Genomic DNA, 6,000 nt, shown 5'->3' with positions numbered 1-6,000 from the left:
AAAGGCACTGTATATCACTCCAATGTGCATTTGTGATTTAGAATTGGCATTTCAATACACAAAGAAAATTTCTAGAATCATCTGTCTAAATGCAAATGATTCTATAAATACTTTAAATAGCAGAAACAAAAAGCTCATCAGAATCTACTACTCATTCAAGTGTATATTCTTTTTCTATTACACATCCATAAAAACAAAACAAAACAAACAACAACAACAACAACAACAAAAAACTTTGTACTTCTACAGTTGATTGAATCAAAATATGAGAAGATCTGAAAACACTTTTGTAGTTCTCTTGAAGTTGTACTACTACTGTAATGTGTTCCTTGGTAGTGCATAGGCCATGTTCTATAAATAAATGTGTTTCATTTTCGATTGGAATTTCATTAATCAAACCACGGTAATAGTGAAGTATTTAAAACAAGTTTCTACTCTAAAGAGTGGGTAGAACACTCCAACAAGCTACTGATATAGTCCTGCTACCTGATGGAGCAACACTGATATAAACCGAGCTGAGGATGTGGCCTTCTAACTTTGGATTTCATGACAGTTTGAACTTGACCTTCTTCTTCTAATTCTTAGAGGCTCTCAGAGCAACTCCAACATAGTAATGAACTCTCATATCTCTCCTTCTGATAGACAAACTTATGTTATTCTTCTCCCTGTTTAATTCACAGGGAAAATCAAACAAAAAGAGGTAGGTTAATCTGAAGGCACCATATCTGTAGATCAAACCAAGGGCAACTAGGTTATAGTGGCCTACATCTTGTATCTTCAGAAGTAGTTGACAGCAGCTACCGTTATATACAGCATTTCACCTGAAGTCAAAAAACTATTTTATGGATGAAGAAATAGGAAAACTGAGAAAAGAGTAACAGTAAAAAGCCCTCCATGTTGTAGGAACCAACCCAAAATAATCAGTGTCCAAGCAGTTTGCCCCTGCCTTCTGAAAGAAACACCAGGGAGCCGACAGCTTGGGCGTTCAGGCCCTATCTAACCTGAATACACCATGACAATAGGAAAACAGTAGCAAAACCATCTGTAACTCTTTCCTATAGAAAGATGGGTTTTACACTTAACTTTCATTTACAGAGTGGATAGCTAGAATGTGGTTGCATGGTGGCTTTCTTGATTGCCAGGTGACCGTGAACACCTCCGGCCTTGATCCAGGCCAGCCCCAATACGGATAACTTACAGCATTCAGCCACCTGCTTTGCTGGAGCAAGACTGCAGCTCCTGAGGAGCAAACCACCTGTGTCAATTTTTCCTTTGCAAAATGGAAGATCCGTAATACTGGGTGTTTGTGAAGCTGAGTTAATCTATGAGCATTAAGCAGAAGAAGAAGCTCAGGCAGAAGGAAACCTGCAGCATCTCTTTTCAAGAGGCTCCACCAGAGGCCAAGGCTCAACTGGACCCTCTTTGGGCTGAGTGCCCTTGGGGAATTTCAGCCTGGGGCCTATGAGGTTCCTGGAGATGTTCAGTGGAAGAGTCTCACACAAGAGAAAGACAATTACAGTAATTTATAGGACACAATTACTATAACATGACATTAATGTTTGCAAATTTAAGACACAAATCAACACTGTATCTGTTAAAAGCAACTGGCGCTTGCTATCAGCTTCATATTTTGATCCTTAATGTATAACACTGAAGGTAGAGAGAGAGAGAAGGAACAAAAGGCAGAATTACTTCCCTAAGATTCTCTAAGGATTTCAGGCAGAACAATAAAAAACTAAATTAACTTATTAATTTTTATCACCTGATGAGGATAATTAGCAAACAGTGCATAATGACAGCAAATAATGGCTCTCTTTTCCCCCTATTAAGATAGCTTAATGACTGTATTTTCCCAGTCTTAAAGCTGTGCTGTATTTACCAGTTGCACTTACCTGAAAAATGTTTTGTCTGTCAATACTGCAGTTAACAAAATGCTTAACTATAGCACATAATGATCCTAACACAAAACAGCCTTTGATCTGAGCACAGAGGCTTTCACAGATCAGACTGTGCTGAAACCTCTACAACAGCAACTCATGAAATATATGTGAAGTAGCGAAATTTAATCATTCACTTCATCTTCTCTGTATGATGACTAATAAGCAACCTTCATTTATGAGGTGCTCCTTCTTTACGAGTTTCACTATCCATGTATGAATCCCAGAACAACCATCTAGAAAAACCTGATGGTAGAACTGCATTTTAATATAAGCACTTGAATATACAGCTTCAGGATCCAGGTACCCTTTGGTAACATTGAACTCTCCCTTTGGGTTTCAAGGTTGTGAATAAGGTTATCAAGCTGGCTTGCTCTGTACTCGCACCAAGAGACTTTGCAATTAAACCTGGGGAAATGGCTTTGCTGAATTCACTAGTGTTGCAAGCAGCTTTTTGCAACAGGAACAAGATGCAAAATGTCTTGTCCAATGACGGAGTTTTCATGCTATATCTTCAGCAGCCAGTAACTCTGATTGCATTGGCAGCTATTGCTATCTACCGCCAGACAAAACAAATTCAAACTAATTTGGACAGAGTATAAAATATACCTCTTCTCAGAGCACAGCCTTGCAAGACCTCCGGAGACCGAACTCCCATTGATTTCCCTTGATTTAAAAGGCACAAATGATTCGCATGACCAGATCCAGAATGGATAAAGATGGAGAACAGCAGTGATCCTGATATCATCCTAAAAGCCTCTCTGACCCCCACGGTATTGGCCATCCTTTAATTCATCTGTCACAACTGTATCTAACAGAAGTATTTACTTTCAAGGATCTTCCCAGCTTGCCCTATTTTACCTACACTTTCCTTGCCACAGCCTAAATGTCAGCTTCTGGCTCTTCCAGATGTCTGTATTCATCCAATATCTGTTGTCATATGAAGAGATCAGAAGTGTCTCGTAGTTCTCTCTTTGTACAGCAACTTGCACAACAGGACAACGGTCTGTAAGCAATGCTCCATTGTTAAGTAAAGCAAAAAATATCTAAAAGAGAAACCTACAGGAAAGAAACAATATTACTATTCCTTCTCAAATTCAACTGTTTGATTATCTGGGAAATAAAAACAGTATAAATTCTGACTTAGCCCTAACCTAGCTGATTCTTTTGGAGATTTAACGACTAATATAAGCAATTCTTCTGGATTTGTTGTTGTTTTTTTTTTCACCCTATTTTTTTCCTCTTTAATTAATTCCCTGTTAATAGACATTAAACGAGCCTCTGCAGCTTTTCAGGAAGATAGCATGTGACATTTTATCATCACCTAGATGATTAAGGTGCTAGTGTCTCTGAGGCTTCTAAATTTTGTGTTATTCCTTACAGTTGTATTAGCTAGATGTACATCATGCTGATGGATGTATAGCTTTTCTGAGAAAAGGAGCTTACCTCATTCTTTCCTCATGCAATATGGGAGAGAGAATTGTACGACAGTAACCATAGTGTATTTTGCCTATCTGGGAAACATGTACAAAAGTTTTTGTTTGTTGTTATTTGATTTGGTGTATTTTGATGTTGGTTTTTGCTCTTTCTGCAGAGGAAGACCTTCCACCACGAATGCCTCTTGCTGTGGTTCCCATGGGTCCACAGTTCATGACTCATTCAGTAATTAATTTACTAATTTTAGAAGAATCTGTGATTGAGACTGTAACAAAAAGATTTTGAAGTATGGTTGTAGGAAGTGTAGAAGTTGTACTTCTACTTTGAAGTAGAGGTCACTACATAAAAAAAAAAAAATAAGATAAAAAATAAAAATAAAAAAAAAAGATATTTTCTTCTTACTTCCTCTCTCTTCTTCCATGGTTTCATTCAAGTTCTTTCATCAGCCATCAGTAAGGTCTGTTGCAAAGCAGGACTCTGAAAGCTAGACCCAAACATCAAAAGAACAGACTTTACCATACATGGCTGCAACAAGTTATATGGCTATTCTGTGTTGCCAGAGAAGATAGGCACTTTTTGTTTTTGTTGGATCCAGTTGGTCCTATCCTCTCATTACAACGAATATGTGACCTTGACGATCTTACTGTTTCAAACAAGAGCCCACTAAAGAAGCTTATTTAACAGCAGGGGACAATTCAGTAAAGAATCTCAGAAGATCCCAATCCTTCAGCAGCTGGATTTTGTGCCAACGAATAATCTGACAAGTAAAGCAAACTTGTCAAAACTAAGTTCATACAGCCTGAAGTACCTGTCAGACACTCATCCTTTTTTTTTTTTTTCTTTTTTTTTTTTATCCATCTTTGTCATGGCTATTTTGAAATAGACTTGAACTAGGAAAAAGTTGTTGCTTCTACCAAGTTTTTCTGTGCATACAGAAGATCAATACACATGGAATATTATCACTTATTGCAAAAGTGGAATTGTGTATCTTAGCCACTAAGGAGAACCTGGAAGAATTAAGGGATTCCTCTGTATGTAAATATATATTTGCAAATACACAAATGCCTACTGATACTATAAATGTTATATAATATGCTGGCACTTGTTCAGAATTTTGAGGCATTGGCATTATTTTAATCATTTTTCCATTGAAGTAAAGAAACTGCATGTATAATTAAACAGTTGTATTGTATTGTAGAAATAACCATGTAATGACATAGTTAGAAATTCTTGGTTTTTCATGGTAACACCAAGTATAATTACCATGTAATCTGCAGAAAGCAAACAAGACTGTAATTATTCTGTAATCCAATTTAATTACAGGGTAACATATTTGTTATTTCTTCCCCATAAAATATAAATGCAAAGGAAATAAACTGGTAGAGAAAAGATATCATTCCTTTGAAGAAACTTACTTAATTTTTGAAATATATATATATTGGTTGACTTGCATATCTATGTCAAAAGACACAAATGAAGCAAGCATTGGACATCCCTTGGGCATCCCTGCAGTGCATTATCTGGAGTTGCTCCATTGGGAGAGATACCTTCTTTCATTTTTTCTTTCCTTTTTAGTTGCTAAAGCTGCAATACTTCCATGAAAGTTGAAACCACATATATGTATGGTTCTATAGGAAGATACTGAGTTAAAATCATAATAAAAGGGCGTCTTGTAAGTATTCCCCAAATAGGCTTCCCTATGCCACCTGCCTCAGCGATGAGAAACCAGCAGAGAATGAGCTGACTGTGTCTGTTCTGCCCTTTGCCGTGACAGGAATCACATCTGCCTGTTGACACTGCCTGTTGGCATCATTCTTTTTTTTTTTTTTTTTTTTTTTTGAAGTGCCCACTTTCAGTTATTCAGAGAGAGTTGGCTAAGGCAGATCTGAACGAGCTACTTCTACCCAAAAACTCCAACCAGTTAGAGATCGGATCTTTCCCTAGACAGAAAGAAAAAAATAAAAATTAAAAAAATAATACCATAAGCTGTACTTAGGGTATTTTGGTATTACCCCACTCACATTCCCATTTTAGCTCTATAACTCCAGTCAAGTTGAAAAGCTGTGCCACCAATACACAGGGAGAGATGAAAGCAGCAGATTCCACCTACTTCTGCTGTAAGTTTAAATGACTGCCCTCTAGAGCCAACAGTTTTAGGTCCAGTTAGAAACTTTTTAACAGTTTGACTATCATATGGCAAAAAATACTGTTTTTTATGTGATATATAGACAGTTTTGAACATATTTTTTTCTTTTTTTTTTTTTTTCTTCTGCTTTCTGTGAGAAACAACAAAAGAGCATTTGATCCCGTGAACTATCTTTACCCACCTGCTTCTGCTCCATGTACTCTTCTTCTAGCCCATAACCACCTTCAGACCACTCAAAAACCCAGCCTTGGTATGACAAGATTGGGTCTACAAGCTAGCAATACTCCACTTTTCTAGACTGTGTACATAAAGGACATACACAAAGTCAAGATAATGTCATTAAAAGCTAAATTGTCAACCTTAAGTGCATTGCTGCTCTCTTTCTGTGCTTTAGAAGTTTAATTTGAACAACACTAGGGACAACAGGTGCCTTCTTCCCCATCAGAAATTAAACTTAGCACATAGTACAAACCCCATGAT

The sequence above is a fragment of the Netta rufina genome, assembly GCF_964035555.1.
Source record: "Netta rufina genome assembly, chromosome: 6".
NCBI lineage: Eukaryota > Metazoa > Chordata > Aves > Anseriformes > Anatidae > Netta > Netta rufina.
The sequence above is the reverse complement of the archived record's forward strand: the minus strand, read 5'-3'. Positions refer to the sequence as shown.